This window comes from Zeus faber, assembly GCF_960531495.2.
Source record: "Zeus faber genome assembly, chromosome: 20".
NCBI classification, from domain to species: Eukaryota; Metazoa; Chordata; class Actinopteri; order Zeiformes; family Zeidae; genus Zeus; species Zeus faber.
Window position 1 is genome coordinate 5424722 of NC_137207.1, and position 22435 is coordinate 5447156.

The window sequence follows — 22435 nt, forward strand, 5'->3', positions numbered from 1 at the left end:
TCATGCATATGCGTGCACATGTATGTGCGATGCATTTTTCATAGCGTTTACTTATTCATTTGTTCATTTGCCGGGCTGTCAGTCTCCACAGGGCCGCGGCAGGGAACCAAGGAGGCGTCGTTTGATCGGACTGTACGTGAGGCGCACACAGCCCGGCTTCTGGCTGCTTCTGAAAACTCCCAAGCCGAGCCTTGGTAGCCATGTTTTAAACACGCTGTCAGACTGAACAGCCCCCCCCCCCGCAATAAGAAACAAGTTGTCTCGTTTGGGGGGGGGCTTATTTGTGAAGTGTTGTTAAAGCAGGAAAGAGAGAGTTTGCTGGTGGCGGAACACTGGCTAATGATGGCGGCATGCGTCTGAGCCTCAGAGGGGCAAAAAAGGAACTTTAAAGCGACGCGACCAGAGAGGAGATTTGTTCTCATTACCGCTCTCCCTCTACCCCCCTCCTCCAGCCGCCAACCATCTGCCGTAAACGGGACACAATGATCATTTGAAGACATTGTGGCTGCATTTGTATGGGGAAAAGCGAGGGAGAGCGGGAGGAAGAGGGACCTTGATTGAGAGCCACTGAAAAGAAAAGACAACGCATGCACAACACGTCTGCGTCGTTGTCGTTGTGTGTGTTGGTGCATCCTTATCAACTGGAACAGCAGGTCCTTTGTGCGGTTTCAGAAATCCTGCAATCTGGATCAGACGCTTGCTTTTGTTTTTATTTTCTGAATCAGGGCACATTTTTTGCCAAAAGTGGTCATGGTCAACAAGATTTATTGTTCATCCTCTACTGATTTAATTAGTTTTTCTCTAGGTTAAAATAGTTTCCTTTAAGCCATTGCAAATGAATGCCATCGCCTAATTTAGAATTTCAAAGAGACGCATGAAGCATCAGTCAGATCAACTCATCTTAAAAGTGTAGCTTCACTATTTTCCGACCTCTCTGCTGCAGTTTCTCTCTGTGCTTCAATGTATTCCAATGGGGCAAATGTTTAAGTTAAGAAAAAAAAGTTTAAACTCCTTTTCGAAAACCATCAAATCACAGTATGGGTTATGCCTGTTTACAGTAATATCCTTTTATTCAAAACTACTTTTTGCAATTGCTGCAAAAGTACATCCAAAGCCAAAAACAACTTCCAACTTTGTTAAAAGACTCACTGAGACGAGACCCCACCCACGCACCCAACCGTATTCGAATAATTGAATGTACATTTTCCAAAAAAAATGCCAGATTTGCGCGTGGACAAGACTACGATTCTGACTGTCCCATACGCATGACGTAGACGACCGCCAGTCCTAACACATGTCGTCATTTGTTGTAGTCACTGTCACTGTGTTTCTAAGGACTTCCTGCTGCTGATTCCAGCTCCACCACCATGGAAACACTTCACTATAAGTATATATTTTTTTAAATTGTCATTCATGCGGAAGGAGGCAGATGTCACCGTCCATGACCCGATTCTCATGGCCGTGAATTTGGTAGGCCCTAGATACGACCCAGGGGCCTGACATGATATCCAGCTGACATGATATCAAGCTGTAGATTTCCCTCCCCGTCACTTCCTAACTACACTTAGCATTAAATGTCAAATTCAGTATCGAGACAGAAACAAACTCATTTGAATTGGCTTGGCCAAGTAAACAGTTCTCCAGGTTTAATACTGAATATATTGTCAATGTTTATGTATGTACATATTTCAGTCTTGTGCACTTTTCATGCAGCTTCCCTCACCAAACCTTATAGTCGAGCACAAAAATCAGTGGTGTGTGTCCAGATTAGGATGGCCAAGCTGACCTTAAATAGGACTTTGGAAATCTTCCTTTGACGGTCCTGCCCCAGCAGTGGGGAAAAAAAACTATCAATCACACACGGAGTCATTGATTATTTGCCGTGTTAGGGCTTAGAGGGATGTAAGGAGGAAAAGGAAATTGAGAAAAAGATCGAACGAGGCCCACTATTAATCAACCCGCACAACACTCGCTTAATCGCAAACTAATTCAGTCTAGTTTTAATGACGGGTATAGCCTCTTCTCTCGATTGCTTTTTTTACCTCCCCACATTGCAAACACCCTTTCATTCTTTTCCTCTTCTCCTCTGCCATTTTATCTTCTGCTCTTTCCTCTTATCCCTTCTTGTATCTTTTCTGGCTTTTCTACTATTATCATCAGTTGTATGTTTTTAGGATTTTATGTCATCACGTGCGGGTACGTAGCAAAATGCAGTGAATTACCTTTCTATTTATATTTAAAAATAAAACTAAATAGCATTGGTGCGTCATAATTCCATAGGCCGGTGTTTCCCCCATGTGTACCGAGCAGCGGCGGTAAACTAATGTTGTATTATTTTGCGCTATGGACGCTTTATATCCAGTTCAATTCACACACCTGTGAGTAAAGCACATAAATGAGAAACTTTGCACTTACCTGATAATTTCAGAACAATGTTGAAAACAACAAGCACCGGGTAGACAATGAAGCAAGCAATGCTTATCACGGATTCAGGATCATCGTTCGCTGAAGGGAAAACAGTCCTGCAGCTGTATCACACTGTAACGCTACAGCGAACGCAATCATTTGATAGGAATACGCAAGGAAACACCTCACAAGTGAAATAAACAACGTTTGGAAGATCCATCTTGATACGTTTCGGTAAAACTATTCCCAAAGGTAGTAGGTTTTCCACCTGCACACATTCTTCTTCCTGGAGGCGGGGCTTACTATGCACGACGGAAAAATTATACTTTCAATAAGTTTGCATGTGCGTCACCAGGATCTTGACCAACAAAGACGAAGATGACGTTAGTATTACTTCTGTCCACCCCATTATTATATCTTGAGACTCATTTCACATTGAACATATAACTTCTTGGTGTAATATTCAAATATTCATGTTTTTTTGTAAATACTATAATAAATAGTACTAACCTTCTGAACACCTTTCCCCTTTCTCTTAATGACTCAGGCAGCAATTTCTGCGCCGTTCCTTTTCATTTTACACCCGCGACACAACTCCTGGTTTGAGTTTGTTTGTATGTAAAAGGCAAGACTTGGACCATGTGCTCCATTCTCCACTGTAGCAAATGATGGAGCCCAATCCGTATCCTGCCACATCATTTTTTCTGGTGTACCGCTTGTATTGTTTGTACCACCCGCCCTGTTTGTTTGCCCACTGTCAATATTCAAGGTTGTCATGCTCTGGTGGGTTTAAGTCTAAGGTTATGGCTTGGACTACGCAAGCGTTTGTGCATGTTGATGTCCGTCTGTGTGGGTCTGCACATCGAATGCCATGGCTGTTTACTCTGAACATTGTGGCCTAGAAATATTGTACATACACTGAAAGTGTGCTTGTCTTTTGCTGTTCCAGTTAATAAACTGACGAATGGTCCCTTTCTGAAATGAAAGCAAATACCATACCGTTGGTTTCACAGTCATATTTTAAGAGAGCATTTGGGGGAAAAAAGTAGCATGGAGATAATGGGAGAAGAAATATGAGAGTAGGGGTGAGATGAGAAAGGTAGAGGTGCGGAAAAGTTAGATGAAGCTGAAGTTGAGAAATTACACCGGAAGCGCACAGTATGTACCTTCGCTCAATATTTTAGATGTGAGAGCTCATACCGGGACCTGCCCAGTTGAGGTTTCCCCATGCTGTTCTGGTTTCAAATTTTTGTTCCAAGTTTACGTTCCTTGCTTTTCATTGAAGTTTTGACCGCGTTTCGGTACTTAGCAAAAAATACTTCATACACAAAAATGCTGTATATAACAGTGGGATGGACAGTTTCCCTGAGTTGCCCTGTGGCTACACATCACAGTGCCACCATATTTCCCAATTCTTACCAAACCCCAAAAGCACCAAAAAGTGAGCGCCCGAGTGTCCTCAGGGTCTTTTGACTTAAATCAAAACCACGCCTTTGCACTCACACAGACCTGAGGCCGTGGCTGAAAGAAATCAGACTCCGATATACGTCGACCAGCATGTGTGGAAACATGTCCAGTTCATAGGGTCCTGGGGTCTTCAGCACGGCAGGTCTGCCTGAGCACTTCCAACACAGAGCGGACCAAATCTCTGCTTATTGAGCATTTTTACCCCAAAAAGAGATGTTCTGAGTGTAGAAACTCCAGTAGGCCTCATTACGTCATACAACACCACCACAGTACCAGACCCAATCATAGCTCAAAGAATTGACTTGTGCTAACACTTATTCTTCTTCAGGGTGGTGTGGGGCCAACTATGCTAGCGTGCGGCCCCCTGATTGCATCTACAATACGTCAGTATATTTTTGTAGTGTTGGAATAGAGCTGGCGTCGTAATACAGAAGGGAGATATGGGTTGAACTGTATCGGGTGGGTGGGGGGTGGAGGGAATCGTGCATCCTCCCTTTGATGCACACGCTCATTAATTATCCATAAACAACATCAAGAACAAGAACAACAATTATGGACAAGCTGCTGACTCCAAACAGAGAGGAAAGGCACTAATAAGCCGGTGATTGCCGAATGAAAACGCAGGCGTAACGCCTGTCGACTTTGCTGTGTAATGCTGGTGAATGCGACCAGCGTCACACCGATATACTGCTTAATGCACGTTAGTCTTTTCGGGATTAGAACCCACTTTGAAGTATTCCCACATGCTCCAGATGGAGGATCCTTCAGCTGCATCCTTGAAATTAGGGTTTTGTTGCATTTTTATTTCTCCCTTTTTTTCTCCTTTTTTAATAATTAGCATTTTCTATGAACTCAAGACACCACCATTGCTGGGGGTTGAAAATGTAGTTTGCTGCGGAAATAATGGGGCAGCAATAGATTTGTCTACTTTTCCTTTGGAAATAACTTTGCTGTTTCCAGTGGGAAAATTTGAGGTGGCGCAATGACAGAGGCTAGACTAAACCCAGCCAGAGTGGGTCCCAAAGGCCAATTTAAGTCAGTTGAAGTGGCTGAAGTCGCCTGCCAGACCTTTTAAAAGGGGAAAATGGCCTAATATTAACAACCACAACACAACAAACACTTATGTCGTTTTTTGTGTGCAGCTATTTGTAAGCTTGGAGAACTTAAAATGTTTAAATGAAGATGGAATACATATAAGAAAAAAAAAAATAAAAAATAAAAAATAAATAAATATATATATATATATATATATATATATATATATATATATATATATATATATATATATATATATATATAAATGACCTGCCAGAAATGTGCAATGGACACCCACACAATTAATGTACATGAGTTTGATACATTTTGTTATTTTCTGCTCAAAATTTGACATTACATAATGCAATATCTGCTCCGAAACTAGAATTAAAAAAAATAAATAAATTGAGCTCCACTACGGGCAATGAATTGCATTTAGCAGTTACGTCTTTGCCTGACCTAACCCAGTTCTCACAATTATTATATAATCGCCTGATCGCAAATATTTGAGCTGATCACAATAATTTTGTAACGTTGTTTTGTAGATTTGTTTAAATCAGTCTATAATTTTGTTTCCATCCAAATTTAAGATAAAGTTTTCATCTGTGTGTTTTCATCACTTGGTTTGAAGCAAGTTAACCGTCTCCCTAAATGTTGATGCTTCAATGTTCAGGGTTAGGGTTGTCAGTAGAGACTTATCTGCCACAGGTAAACATTAAAAGCTTATATTATGATAGTGGCATGAATTAAAAGAAAAAAAAAAGACAATTCTATTGTGAATCGCAATTGTTTGTGTGATCCTTAGGTAAAATGTCATGAATGTGACAGCCCCAGCACCTGACCTCACTCACAATTCAAAGTAGAACGAACTCCATCCGCGGCATAACTTTTCCTTGTACCTCTGCGTTCAGAATATTGTGTTTGAAAGCCTGATTCTAAAATAGCTTGGTAATGTTTAGAGGTATAGCTCAGGAAATGAGGTGTAGCTCAATAAATGGATCCTAATATAGAGCCATTAGCCATTTACTGATGCAAGAGCTACGGTGACTCAAGTGCTTTCCATGAAGAAAGTGAGCATGGGCTTTTAATGCAGCCTTTAGTTTGTGTCCAGCCTACTGCCACAAGACACCTTCCTCCCTAATGAAGAATATTAATCCACCATTAGTTAAGCATACTGTAGGTGGCGAGCGTGGACAGTGGCAATTGATTTTTTAAATTGCTGCGCAAACTAACAACGTGGTCACCGTTATCCTGGTCATTTCCAAAAACAGATACCTCATGACCTAAACCTCAGACACACACACATACACAGACACCATTGTTGGTTTGTAGCAGACAAACCATTTCATGTGAAATTAATAATTTGTTTCATATGAAATCATGGACTGAGGACCCTGAAGCTAACAAACTGAAGCCTGGTTTTGTAAGTTTAATGTGAGATAAAAGTTTCTCATTTGCAGGTTTGGAGGCCCCAACATTTTAATAAGAAATTAAATGTCCTCATCCCCATTCCCTTCCCTAAGTCAGACAAGAACAATCCTACTTGGAATGCTTTATTGTAATAAAACAAAAAACAAGGTAAAATAAATCTTTAGTGTCCAGGGCAGGGATTCTCAATCAGGATGCTTACATGCACAGATATTTTTTCCCCCTTATAATCAGAATAAGGGGAACAACCAGAATAAGATGATATTTGAATAATGTGTTTACTTTATTTTGGTTCCTTCAACCAACCAGGTTTACATGAGTCTGGTTGGGAGCAGTGGAAGTGGCGAGTACATTACGCATTTCAGTGGATTTTTGTCCGTCCAACAATTTTTACATATCCAGCACTCTATTTGGGCATGAAGGGGGTAGTACTGTGGTAGAGCGGGTCTGCTAGTGACACGAAGGTTGCCGGTTCCGTCCTCTGTTCCTCCTGGTAGTGTGCTGAAGTGCCCTTGAGCAAGACACTTAACCCCCTAACTGCTCTCGTTGAGCTGGTGTTCACCTTGCACGGATGCTGCTGATGTATGAATGGGTGAATGTGAGCCATGCACGGTAAAGGACTTTGAGTGGTGTGGCTAGAAAAGCGCTACTATATATATGCAGTCCCAACATCCCAGAAGCAATGATTAAGGTGTAAACAGTGATGCTACAAATGTGAACCCTTTAGCATTCTTGCATAGTTTTCACCTAAAACATTATCAGATCATCATTGAAGGCCTAAAAATAAAGGGAACCCAATTAAACCAAAAAAACCCATTATCCATTGTCTTCATTTATTGAGAACAATTAGCAGTCATTATGTTGTGAACCTCTATGATTATCAATTCAGTGAAAGGGATAATTAGAGCCAAGTGTTTCAATCAGTTGGATGACTATCGGGAGTGAGTTTGGGCGGTCCTGCAGCATTTAGAAAACTTAAAAATGGTCAGTCTGGTCTTCGCCACGCAGGTTTGTGGAAGCACACCACGCCTCTTCCGAGGAGGACCATTGGACCGCTGGTCCTGGCTTGCTGGAAACAGTTACAAAACAAATTCCTCAGAGTTTGGGCTCCACCAATCTTGCCATCAGGCAATTAGTGTAGAAATGGAGACTTGGAGTGGGCTTCCAACAAAATGTGACATCCAAGAGAATGTCAGAGTATCCGTCCACGAACCGAAGCTCACCGGAAGGTGGGTCATGCAGCAAGACCACGACCACCTCAAACACACAAGTCAGTCTCCCAAAGCATGGATGAAGCAGAACAAGTTTTGCGTTGTGGAATGGCCGAGTAAAGAGTCCAGACCTTAATCAAAAGGTGAATGGATGTCTTTCAGTCGGAATACATTTTTGGCTCTATTGGGATCAGATATTACCAGTAGGGTGTTTACATGACTTACATGAACACACATTCCTTGTCTCGCTGGGTGGTCAGATGCACACCCAACTAAAGCACAGCTCTGGATCTGGGCTTGGTTGATTTTCTATGAACTAGAGAAAGAAAAACCCTCTTCACTCTCTCACTTTCTCTTTGCCTTTCTTCAACGCTGTATTTTGCTTCCTTTTAAATTCTCTTTCTTTTTCCCCTGAAGCGTTTTTTTTCCCTCCTCTCGTCCCTTTTTCTTTATTTTAAACAAAGAGAGCGAGTCGTAAATGAGATCAGTTATTATTTGTTTTTATTAGAAATTCAAACATGCTTTGAAGAACCCTTGAAAGCATGTCTGCGTGCAGAGAGATGTGTATTTATATTTAGCATTCCACATAAGGAATGGACGCTGTTCTTTCTTCCTGGTTCCCGCCGTAAAGGATGAACGCCTCTCTCTCACACACACACACACACACACACACACACACACACACACACACACACACACACACACACACACACACACACACACACACACACACACACACACACACACAGACACACACACGCACTCTGCCTCTCAATTCTGTTTGGATGTTATTATCATTATATTGATCGAGGCTTTTCCAATTTATGTAATCTAATTGTTAATGTTCACTGTGTGATTGTGCCAAATGTAATTTATTATTGTCACTGGCTTCTGCTGCAAAGGACTTCCTCCTTCTTATCTGCCCAAATACTTTTTGGCACCCCGAAACAGAGAGAACATGCACAAAAAAAGGGCTTAACTGCTTAAAATGTTCATTGAGCTTTCGGGATAAAAAACACCCTGAAATTAGAGCCGTCACACTGTCATCACCACTACTGTTATCATCTAATTTCGTGATAAAGTGTTAAAGTGATCAGGGCTCAAAGCCACAACATCTAGAGAAAAAGTAACACAAGTATGTATTGGACTCTGGTCGGGTATTTGGGGAGTTGTTTTACAATGAGCTATATGCAATTTCATGGACCATGTTAAGCCATGAACATAAACTCAGCCATTTTTGTTTTTCACTTTGTTGTTTGCGGCCCATCTGTCACTCTCTATCCCTCCCTCCTACCCCTACTCTCCTCGCTGTTTTTTTTCTGGTTTCTGAGTGGACAGCACAGCTTGTGGTGTCTATATCGGGCCTCTCTCACTCGCTCGCTCGCCCGCCGCTCCGCTCCTTCTCTCCCACGTGTACCTCCATTTCTTCACGTTGCCATTTCCTGTTGAGGAATGGCAGGATGTAAGTGAGCAAATCAACCCCCCCCTACTCTACCCTGCTCTCCTCTCTACTCTCTCTGTTTACCATCCAGGTGCTATATCCTTGGGTCATTCAGCCTTTTAGCGACAGAATAACGATATCCGTCCGTGCCTTTGAAAGCATTCAGACATACAGTACACCTGTGTAGGCAGGAGGATTGTGTAGTAAATAAACATATACGCTACTCACAAAAAGTTAGGGATATTCGGCTTTTGGGTGAAATTTCAGGATGAACCTAAAATGCACTATAATCTTTACAGGTCAACTTAATTTGACCTTCTCTAAACTTTTGAATGCACATGTCCAACTGTTCAATGTTTTGCACAACTTGCTGTTCTCTAACAAGGAGCTGAAAGGCAAAATTCACAACAAGTGTTTGATCCATGAATCGACCAATAAATTTCCTGGTTCAATTAGAATTGGTATTTAAACAGTCCTCTTCATCATGCTGTTCACATTTTGACATCATGAGACCAAGACGACACCTAACAACTGATCAACAGTACCTCGCCATTGTGAAGCTTCAAACAGGATGTTCTCAGAGGGAAGTGGCCACTGAGCTTAGAGTGTCACAGAGTGTCATCAGCAGCTTGCAACAGAGATACAGAGACTGGAAGAGTCACAGAAAGGCATAGAAGTGGACGTCCTTTGGCCACATCCCACACTGATGACCGCTTCATTGTGAACAGTGCCCTGCGGAACCGGATGATGAATGCCACTCAACTCCAGGCACATTTAAGGGAGGTGAGAGGCACCCAAGTGTCACGTCAGACCATTCAAAACCATTTACATTAGCGTGGTCTACATGCTAGACCACCTGCAAGGGTACCTGACCACACCACCAGGCACAGGCATCATCGTCTTGCATGGGCCAGGGAGCATTTACGCTGGACGAGGGACCAGTGGCCTCAGTGCTGTTCTCTGATGAAAGTCGATTCACGTTGAGCAGAAATGATGGCCGCCACTGATGTTGGAGACGTCAAGACCTGAATCCCATAGAAAACCTATGGGATCAGCTGAGTCGCTGTGTAGAGGCTCGTAACTCTGTACCCCAGAACCTCAATGACCTGAGGGCCGCCCTTCAAGAAGAGTGGGGTGCCAGGCCTCAGCAGACAATAAGTCGACTTGTGAACAGCGTGAGACGTCGTTGTCAAGCTGTAATTGATGGTTGAGGGCACATGACAAGTTATTGTGACATTGACATTTTTTGTTGTGGTAAACCCACCACTGTTGTTGGCTTTTGTTTCAATAAATTGTTTGAGATGAGGAAATCACCATTACATGCTTCTACTTAAATGCCCTACTTTCATGATATAATATCACTGTAGCCTGAACTTTTTACATTTTCCATAAATTTCACCCGAAAGCCAAATATCCCTAACTTTTTGTGAGTAGTGTATAAGACGTTATTTCAAGTCACTAAAATGAGTACTGGGGACTAACTATGGATTGCAACCAATTATGGCTGTGTCATGTTTTAGAGGGGTTGAGATGCATTGGAATCATATTTTGTATTGTTTTAATATTCCAATGTTCTCCTGCCAGTTAGTCATACGGCTGCTAATACATGCATACACGCACACACACCCACCCACACAAACCATACTTAGACTCCCATGTCTTGACCTTCCTCACTTTCTCACAGTTCCTCCCTCTGTCCATTTGCTCTTCTTCACGCCTCTTCACATCCTCCTCCTCCTCCTCCCTCTGCCCCCTCCCCCCAAGCCCATTCATCCTGGCTGTCTCCACTAATTACGCTTAATAGGTCTCGGGTCAGCTGTCCTGCTAATACTGCTCTTTCTCCCTCTGTCTCTCCCTCTCTGTCTCACTTTTAATGCGCTTCTCTGTCTCCCGCTGTCTCTTGTTGGGTTTCGGCCCAATCAGAGCCTTCTTAGTATTTTTATTCAGGCCATCTGAACTTGGCACGCCTCGAATTAGATCATAGCGAGCCACAATGGGGAGAGGGGCGGGTACAGAGACATACCGAGAGCATCTATAAAATCACGCCAGCAGAGGGAAAGGTTGGTTTTGTCTACTACTGTGTGTGTGTGTGTGTGTGTGTGTGTGTGTGTCCATCCTCATGATTAGCGTAATACAGATTCTCGACATACAGGAAATTACCATAACTACTTGTATACCGTTTGTACAGTATATTCAAATTCCCAAAGTAAACACTCCAATTGAGTTTAATCTATTAAAATCTTTTGGGTGAACAAACTAAACTGAATCACTTGCTAAAATGATCCACTCATCAGTCAGTTCAGTTGCGAGCGAACGTGATTTGGAATCACTCAATCGTGCAATCGTTCGCCAACGACACCACACTATCACGGAGCTGGTAGAAGCTGTTCTCTCTGGAATATCGCACTTAAAGGGCTTAAATAAAAAACGTGGATTGATACAAGTTGTTTTTTTTCTATTTATTAATTGCCCATTGTATTGTGCATATTGTATTGTATTGCAGAAGAAAGATCATTGGTGGCCCACTTCTGTAATGGTGTGGCCTCTTCTGTAGTGTGGTTTTGTGTTTTCTGTTAATGCTGTTGTGGCTTCCATTAATGCGGTTGTGTTTTTTGTATTTGCAAAGCGTTTTGCTATGCAGCTCGTTCAACCCGTCTGGATTTGCAGTGCCTTTTTTTTAAAATGCTGTGCATGTGTTAGTAGTTCTTTTAATTTGCTTTTGTGTTGTCTATTTGCATGTGTTTTCTTAATTTGCAGTGCGTTGAGCTCCCAGGGCTGCCATATTCATCCCACTGACATTACATTAGAGAGGTAATTTAGCAGACGCTTTTGTTTTAATGTGACCAAGGCCTCCCAATTCTCTGACGCCAGAAAACCTCAAAACCCAACATATGGACATGAACTCTGATTAAATATAGGTTGGATCACATAATAAAACATTGGAAAATGTGTGAATAAGAAGTTTGGGATGAGTGCTACCCTGCTTGGCCCGGTTTGTTGAAGTTTTAGTTCTGTTTTTTTATGAAATAAGTCGGGAACTAAATTGTAAGTTGAGAAATCTACATGTGAGTGGAAGTAATCAACATAGATTTGAACATATTCAAGGAGTCTAACGACACACATCTACAAACACACGGACATGCACCCTTCACCTCCCTCTCCTTGTGAGAACGCTTTGTGAATGATAAATGCCTCCCTCTTACACACACACACACACACACACACACACACACACACACACTCTCTCTGCTTCTCAGTTCTGCTTGGATTTCATTATCATTATGTTGATCAAGGCTTTTCTAATTCATGTCATCTAATTGTTAATGTTCATTGTGTTGATTGTGCCAAATATGATTTATTATTTTCACTGGCTCTTGATTCTCTTAGCTTGTTTTTGTTAATTCTCTCTTTTGGGGGTTGTCATGTTTATAAGATCTTTTTGTTCTCGTTTAATCCTCAAAATTTGCATTTTTAAAAGGCGGCTCTGAAGTCTTTATTGAATTAATTTTAATCGCTGAAAATGGCCTATGCAAGCTAAATCTACACCTTTTACATAAAGCGTTGTGACACAGCCTGCCACCCCAGTGTTACTTCTTCAAAAAGGCTTTGGTCCTTTTGCTTGGCAGCATGTTGCCCACTGTGGTGGTTCTTCACATTCTGTCAACTTTCCAGAGGAAGATTTCAACCTCCACTGGCAGCGGTTTGCACTGGAATGTGGTCATAACTATAGCCTTACATGGGCATTTAGGCCTCATCTATGGTGGCCCTGAGATCTCAACACACTGCAACTTCAGAAAACACATGCAAATAGACAAAACACAAGCATAACAAAAAACACAACCGCATTAACAGAAAACACAAACGCAATAACAGAAACCACAAATGCATGAACAGAAAACACAAACGCATGAACAGAAAACAGAAACGCATTAACAGAAACACAAACGCAATAACAGAAACCACAAATGCATGAACAGAAAACACAAACGCATGATCAGAAAACGGAAACGCATTAACAGAAACACAAACGCAATAACAGAAACCACCAATGCATGAACAGAAAACACAAACGCATGAACAGTAAACGCAAAAACATGAACAGAAAACACAAATGCATGAACAGAAAACACAAACGCATGATCAGAAAACGGAAACGCATTAACAGAAACACAAACGCAATAACAGAAACCACCAATGCATGAACAGAAAACACAAACGCATGAACAGTAAACGCAAAAACATGAACAGAAAACACAAATGCATGAACAGAAAACACAAACGCATGATCAGAAAACGGAAACGCATTAACAGAAACACAAATGCATGAACAGAAAATGCAAACGCATTAACAGAAACACAAACGCATTAACAGAAAACACAACCGCAAAACCACATTACCGAAGTGCGAATTGCGGAAGTATATAAAAATAAATAATTTAGTGTTTTGAGCCCCAACTATCACAGACCAATAGCGTCACGGGGACCACCCTGTCCATATCCTCCATCTGCTACCCCCATGCATTCAGTAAATCGAAAACAACTTTTATATCAATCCACAGTTTTTATTCAAGCCATTTAAGTGCATTTTCCAAAGAATTGAACTGAATTGAACTGAACTGAATCACTTCCTGAAACGATCCGTTCATCAGTCAGTTCAGCTGAGTCCTCAGTCAGTTGCGAGCGAACGTGATTCAGAATCACATTCGTAGTGAGTGAATCCCCCATTTCACCCAAAATATTTGAATGGGTCACGAACTTCACCACACTATCACAGAGCCAGTAAAAGCTGTTTTCTCTGGAACATTGCACTTAAATGCCTTAAATAAAAACTGTGGATTGATTTAAAGTTGTTTTTTCTATTTATTAATTGCATTGAGGAAGCAGATGTAGGATTTGGATACGGTGGTCTCGCGTGGCATTATTGTTCTGTGATAGCGGCTCCAGGTTGTTACCTGTATAAATTATTATATATAATTACAGACACTAAATCATTTTGTTTTATATAATTTATTGCAGATAAATCACTGTATCCAGTGTCGCTCACTTCTGTATTCGTGTGGCTCACTTCGTAATGTGGTTTTGCCGTTGTGTTTTCTGTTAATGCGTTTGTGTTTTCTGTTAATGCGGTTGTGTTTTTCATAATTTGCTTGTGTTTGTCGATTTGCATGTGTTTTCTGTCTGTCTGTCTGTCTGTGTTACTGGTGCTGGTGCTGTGCCTGCTGCTAACCTTATACCTAAACTTAACCCTCACTTACCTTATGGCTAAAATTAAGCATCTCCAAACCTATACCCTAACTTAAACACCTCTAATCTTATACCTCAACTTAACCGTCTCTAACCTGAGTGACTTCTCCGGTTCCGGTGAGAGCTACCACTTCCAGTTTTGGTGACTTCTCTGCATGTGCGTTGCTGTTGTCTTTTTTTTGCTGTTGTCTTTTGTTGCTGCTGCTGGAGTTGATATTGCTGCTGCTGCAGCTGTTTTGTAGCTGCTGCTGCTATTTTTGTTGCTGTTGTTGTTGTTTCTGTTGTGATATTACAGTGGGAGGATCATAAGAAGGGGGTGTCATCGGAGAGATAGTCAAAAGGATCTCCCTCCCAAAGTCAGAATGAAAAACTTGACCCGTAATTTAGGGACGCTAATTAGAGGACCGTGACTGGATTAAGATGAGACGGTGCACAGAGTTGAAATTCCAGTTTCCAGTGAGGGCTACCACTTCCGGTTCCGGTGACGTCTTTGCTTGTGCGCTGTTGCTGCTGCTGTTTTCTGTTGCTGCTATTGTTGCTGCTGGTACAGTAGCCGCTAGTGTTGTTATTGCTGCTAGTGGTGTTGTTGGTGCTGCTAACCTTATACCCTAACTGTGGTTGTCGTTGTTGCTGCTAACATTTTACCTAAACTTAACCATCTCTGACCTTATTCCTTAACCTAATCATCTTGAACATTATACCTAAACATAACAATCCCTAGACTTATACCTTAACTTAACCATCTCTAAACTTATACCCAAATTTAAATATCTCTAACTTTGTACCTCAACTCAACATCTCTAACATCCCTAACCTGAGTGACTTTTCTGGTTCCGGTGAGAGCTACCACTTCCGGTTCCGGTGAGGCCTTTGCATGTGCGTTGCTGTTGTTGCTCCTGCTTGATTTTTGCTGTTGTTGCTGCTGGTGTTGATGTTGGTGCTATTTTTGTTGCTGTGGTTGTTTTTGTTGTGATATTACAGTTAGAGGATCATAAGAAGCGTATGTTTTCGGGGAGAGAGAGAGAGTCAAAAGGATCTCCCTCCCGAGGTCTGTTTGGAAATTTGATGAGATGGTGCACACAGTTGAAATTTCTGATTCCGGTGAGGGCTACCACTTCCGGTTCCGGTGACGTCTTTGCTGTGCTTTACTTCGTTGAGATGAGATGGTACACACTGTTGACGCAATACAGATGAGGAGATTTCTGGTTCCGGTGAGAGCTACCACTTCCGGTCCCGGTGACGTCTTCGCTTGTGCGCTGTTGCTGTTTTTGTTGTTGTTGTGGTCTGCTGCTGGTATTGACACTGCTGGTGTTGTCATTGCTGCTACTGCTGGTGCTGTTGTTGGTGCCGCTAACCTTATACCTTAACTGGTGTTGTCGTTGCTGCTGCTAACCTTATACCTAAACTTAGCTCTCGCTTAACCTTATACCTCAACTTAACCATCTCTAACCTGAGTGACCTTTCCGGTTCCGTTGAGAGCTACCACTTCCGGTTCTGGTGACGTCTTTGCCTGTACGTTGCTGCTGTTGTTGTTGCTGCTGGTGTCTATGTTGCCGCTGCCGTTGTTGCTGTTTCTGTGGCTGTTGTTGCTGCTGTTGTTGTTTTCTGTTGCTGTTGCTTCCACTGTGGTTGGAGTTGCTTTTATTGTTGTTTTTGTTGTCTTTGTTGTTGCTTTTGTTGTTGCTGCTGTTTCAGGGGCATTCTTTTGTAATGACCAGCTGACAACTACGTTCTCTCTTTCTTTTTTGTATTTCTTTGTAAAGCGCATTGTGTTGCCCTGGTATGAAATGCGCTCTATAAATAAAGTGTGACTTGACTTCTTAAGTTGCAGTGCGTTGAGCTCTCAGGGCCACTGTACTCATCTACAGAAGCCACAGAAAACTAAGAGTCAAACCCTTGAATACCAACCACAATCATGTAGTCTTTCATTTGAAAATAGCAGTTGCAATTCAAAAAAAGGCAAGCAAACTCCTAATTAAACTCTGTTGTGTTTTCAACACATTATACACTCATTACATTACATTAAATTTATTTTTATGTACAAAAAAGACACACTTGACTAATCTGAGACAAGATCCAAATTGGACCCAACTTTGTTCAGGCACATTTTGAAACTTTTGAAGCTATTTGTGTATGTTTCTAAAAGTTATTATGCATGTGGCTCAATGCAAGCCATGTGTTCTCAGGCTCGCTGGCTCGTGCCCAGTTGCTTTGGGTCTGTGAAGGGGAGAGATTTTAGGGCACTTCACTTGGCATGACTCCATCCCAGATGTCTGTGGAAGGCAAAGGCAACTCACAGCAGATCTGACCACTTTATCTTCAGGAAACCGGGAAGACAAAAGGAAATTTGTCAGTAATTAATTGTGAAAATAGATGGTGAAAGCAGTAAAGGCACAACTGACAGACATTTCTTGTTTACTGTATGAAAGAAATTGTTTCGTTCATAGGTAATTAAACATTATTATATGAACTAGTGTCTCAGGTGAGCATTGGATACAACTTTTGGACCATTACATTTTCTAAATCTTCCCAAAAAAATCAATTTTAATAATTCCTAATTATTGTATAGCTATAATTATGAAAAGGCTTCTGTAAAAAAAACACTATGATCTCTGTGATCCGGAGAGCCCGATTCTGAATTTATTTGAGAATTTTAACACTCACGTTTGACTGAAATAGTCTTAACCTCTTTATCAGACCGGTGAATCCATTAAGAACATGCTTAACACGCACGCACGCACGCACGCACGCAGGCACACACACACACACACACACACACACACACACACACACACACACACACACACACACACACACACCTAATTCACAAACACACCTAATTCACAAACACACCTAATTCACATGAGTAATCATGAGAGGTCAGAGGGGAATGCTAATGGGGCATCTAAAAAAAGGTAAATTCATAGAAGAACGCTTGTTTCCCGCAGCTTTTAAAATATGGATTCAAGGTAGAGAAGGAGAGTAGAAGAGTAGTACTATAAACAGGACTCTGTGATTGAAAATTTCATCCAAAACATTTTGAAAATCTCCTAGGACTAGCTTGACGGAGCTTAAAAATCAGACTACCAGGCCTGTTGCTGTAATCCTATGCCACAGTATGCATATTAACACAATCAAGTTATTGGCCTTACCTGATCTCTGCCAATGGTCAAAGGTACCTCTTCTTGAAGTTTTAGTTTTATTTTTACACTGTAACCTTGATTAATACACAGGTTGGCGCACATGAATGTATACTTAAATGGTCAAATGCAAATATGTGCCCATAAGCATAAGGCATGCTTATGGTCACATGCATATACATGGTCACATGCATATACAGTATCTGCACACACGCACACACTCACACTCAGACTCACACACACACACACACAAACACACACACACACACACACACACACACACACACACACACACACACACACACACACACACACACACACACACACAGCTAAAGAATGACAAACTGATTAGCTCCTTCTCAGAGAGAATTAATTGGGTTCCTTCACGCCTAAAATTAATTCAGTCTTTTTTTGATGTCCTACTTTTGGACTCATTTAGCGGGGGCTTAATAAATAGAGGTGATGAATGGCCTAGGTGTATGAAAAGTCAAAGCGTTTAAGGATTCTAAGGGGGAGAACAATAATATTGGGGACAGTGTCTCCCAAGGCAAGCTGGCACATCTTAGTTGAGTTCAGCGACTGGGTGTACAATCGAATCCTTCTTCAAAAATAAGAACCACTTGGCTTATTTTATTCTGACATACTGAGGCTACCGTTTCTACAGCTTGCCTGCGGTCAGTTTCACAGCGGTAATTGTGTTCTTTAAAAGAGCGTTCTGTAGTTAAGAAATGAGTCGTGTCGTTCTGTGACTCACGGGACCTTTCAACTGCATTGAATGTAGTGGGTGGATGTTCACAAAGTGTGTAGGCTGTCCACTATTCAACAAGGTAGGGGAAATAGTGATTTATCATGCAAACCTTACCTAGTGGTTTTGAAATATTAAAGTCATAAATACCATTGGGAATTATTATTTTTTTGTGATTTGTTGCGTAATGCTGCCGTTGTCTGGATGAGGACAGTCCCTGCTGTCTCCATCTCGCCAGTGAATAATCCAGTGGAGACCTCTAGGCTTTGCTGTTGTGAATGTATACTGTTTGTTTGTAATGCCAGAGGGTATTCATTTATTGCTTGCAGTTGAATTGGAGCTGGGTACATCTGCCAAGTTGACAATTACATTAATAAAAAATAATTTGTTGACAAAGGATTTATAGAGTTGGAGTTGTTGGCCAAAATAACAGAAGCACCACCTGAAAAAGGAGTTAAACTTTGAAGTAACTATTGCAAATGCAGCTGCAATGGTGAGTCATGTTAGGTTGGTCAATTAGCACTATGTGTCACGTATAAAAGAGCACTGACAATTATTACTTATTGGATAAATGCCACAATAGTACAACCTCAATTACCACAGAATTGAATCAGGACCTCGGCGACCCAGTCTCAATAAAGCCTACTTGTTGTGATTTTTTGCAAAGTTGGTATTCATGGCGGGGCAACCACTTGCAATTCATGTACTCAGTTATTTTGTTAATTTTTCAAATAAGCAATCCGTAACTTTTCAAAAATGTATTTCCATGTTCCTTCTGTTACCACAAAAAAAAAGAAAATCCCTGGCCTGTTTGCAGTAAACATCATGGTTACACACGCAACACATGAGGAAGCTCTGGTGACGAGTGAGGCGCTGAACTGGCCAATCAGAAGCCACACTGCAGGACACGCTGAATGATGTCGACGGGGCCCTGTTTCGCTCCACCCCCGGTGATGTCAGCGGGTTTACGGAAGTGGTGACGAACCTCAATGCTAAGCTAGTGCAAGATGTTGCTCCCATAGTTATGGTGAGATACCGTGGGTTGACAAATCCATACACGACACACTGAATGCATTGCGCCGGTGCTTACAATGCCGGGTTCGATTCGGGGAACATGGACGATTACAAAACGGCGTCCTACTAACTGAGGGGAGCTGTGAAAGATGCAAGGCCACGGTGCAGGGACAGACCAGAGTCTCGGTTCCAGCTGTCTGACACCGCATGTCTGACGCATGTAGCAGGGACTATGGACTATCACGGGCTACAGAGCCAGAGCTACCACCACGGTGAGTCCTGAACTCTGAGGTGAACAGTAGGCTACGTGCCCTCTGGACAATATAACCTAACCAACATGCGCAAGGAGTCGCAAAGTAGTTCTCATTTTTGTTAACGCAGCAGGTAACGCTGTAACATAACTAGTTGCTTTTTAATGGCAGTAATCTCGTATTGTAACAAGTTCATTTTAAAAGTAATGTAACCCAACACTGCGCATAACTTGATATAAGGGGCTTGGTATAAGGATCACAAAACCTAGAGGCCCGAGCTTCACTAAAACTGAAATGGTCTGATAAGTCATCTAAATCCAGACGGGTTCACATTTGGAGAAAGCCAAAGGATGCCTTCAACCCACAGTGTCTGTTACCACCTGTTGAAGTTGACGGGGATCTATAACAGTATACACAGCCATCTCATGGGAGTCACTGGGTCCAATCAATGTGATCGTATAACGTCCAAGGACTGAGTCAATCTTATGTTAGGGTGCAAACACGGTTTTTCTCATGACATTCCCTTATTCCAGAATGATAAAGCCCATGTACACAATGCTAAACAAATTCACAGATTGGTCTTATGAACGCCAGGATACAGTAAATTGCCTGCCTTGGCCTCCGCAATCACCAAGTCTGAACATCATGGGATATTTTGTGGGATGTTCTGTAGCAAATTGTGCAAAGTAGATTTCTACCTTCATTCCACATCGAACCAGAGGCTTTTCTTGAAGAATCCCACTCAAGACTTTGCAGCTGTCCTGGAGACATACTGTGGTCCTACTCCTTATTAGGTCCTTGCAAACGATGAAAGTCCTCACAACAGTCTCACCATTATCCTTGGGAAATTGAGAGGTTTAATTTGTTGGTCTCTCTGGGTGATTGGTAGTTGTACTACAGTGGTCATCATATTGGCTTGAGTTATCATAGTACTAATGGTTGTTAGATGAGATGCAGAGTTGCACATTCCAGTTTGAGAAATTAAATGTTTCCCAAGTTTTTTGAGTCAACCATCTGAATTTGGTTATTGGCACCACCCGAAAGGTAGCGTTCAACTACCGAGACTACCGAGAATCTGGCTCATTGCGCAGTTGGAGTGAAACGATGACAGAACTTTTACTTTCTGAACCCGGAATTGTCCACCTTTGTCAAGTGGTACTGGTACTATGACCAAGCCACTCTGCTTAACTGAACAATCCACCGCCAGTGCCAGTGCCTCTTCCCTCCCCGTCGGACCGCGGGATTGGTCGGGAATGAGGCATACAGTAGGGAAATATGCAGGTCGGCCCAGCGACAGCAGGGCCGTGGCCGACTCTATTAACCTGTCAGCAGGGAAGCAGCATTCTCCCCAAAGCAGCTTTGACAGCAGGTGTCCTCCGACCAGCCCCGCGTCTGTCACTGCTGATGGACACCTGTCCACACTGTCCGGGGTTAGTTAGGGAGACGAGCCCAGAGAAAATGCATGAAAATCACACACAAAGAGACAAGTAGGAAAAACACCTATGTACAAAATACACGCATATGCGCACACACAAGCGGCCGCGCACAGACACTTATATACAGACATGCCAACATATACTTGTGTACATTATTTACACACAAACAAACATACACATACTTATAATACATAGCCATGATTATGTGTGAAACACACAGACTAGGTTGGATGTGCACAAACTCATGCACACACTGGTCGAGCACGTGGCCAGAAAGCCACGTCAAGGTTCATTAGAGCTGATGACAATTGATTAGCAGGCAGCCAGGCAGGGGTCTGACTGTGTAGCATGTAAACTGCCTTGACACACACACACACACACACACACACACACACACACACACACACACACACACACACACACACACACACACACACACACACACGTGTGTGTACAGGATCTCGCTCTCTCTTATCTAATTTTTTCCCTGCTTCTCTGGAAGGTTCCTGCTGTCAGCATTCATTACAGCTCACCACGAGAGGTTGAGCCTTTTGTTGCATGTGCTAAATGGGATCTCAGAGCACTGATTGTTATAAAAAGTTCTGTATGGCAGAATCAACACTTGGTCTCGCCATCGCCTTCCATGTAGGTTGACGCAGCATGATGGCCAGGTCATCTGCGTAACCATATTTCCTGGATGTTGTATCTGGAAGGTCATGGATGTAGATGTTGAAAAGCATCGGTGAGAGGACAGAACCATGAGGAACCCCGTTTCTCAGTCTTCTGAGCCTACTTCTCTTGCCATTGTTGGTCTGTATGATGAAGCTGTGGTTCGACAGCATCTCCATGATGAAGTTCACCATATGCCTATCTGGGATTGTCCTCAGTAGCTTCAGATGGAGTCTGCGGTGCCAGACGGTGTCATGCGGCTGTCGGGTCCAGTAGCACCAGCTTTCTCATTAGCCAAAAAGCTGTCTTCAATGTCTTGCGTGAGCAGTGTTACCTGGTCCGCCGTTGACCTGCCCTGGTGGAAACTGGCCTGTTCCCTGGGAAGTTGTGGGTCCACCACTGGCTCAATGTGGCTGTGGATCCCCCTCGCAAGAATCTTAAATGCGACACAGAGCAGCGAGATGGGTCCGTAGGACTTTGGATCTTCTGAGGGTTTGTTTGGCTGGCCTATGACTGAAGCACGACGCCAGGTCTTGGGGAGCTTGGATCTCCGGAAGCAGGACGAGAGGACGGCGCAGAGTTCAGCAGATGTTGTCACACTCTAGTGGATCACAAATTCCGGGTGGATGTTATCACGGCCTGGGGCCTTGCCTTGCTTTAGTTTGCTGATGGCCGCACTGAGCTCCGCTGTGGTAAAGTCTCCTGAAAGGTTGGTATCGGCACTGGCGTCCCTGGAGAGGGTAGAAACCTTGCGCGATTTCAGGAGGATGATTCTTGTCTACTCCAGGGAAATGGCCATTCTTGAGATTCCTGAAGTTCCATCTCGTGACAGGCTTGACTGGTACTGGCTGCAGCCGGGAGGGAGCCTGGATGATGGACGGTCGGTGGTGTGATCGGGGGAACCTGTCAAGGATGTGTCTGTCCGTTGTGAAGTCAGCGCTGCAGCAC

General features: G+C 42.6%; 1 protein-coding gene across 1 annotated transcript in view; it reads left to right on the top strand.

Moving 5' to 3' along the window:
- The window catches only part of snx29 (sorting nexin 29), a 192891-nt gene that overhangs the window by 101870 nt on the left and 68586 nt on the right, over positions 1-22435 (top strand). The gene's annotated exons all lie outside the window — the stretch shown is intronic.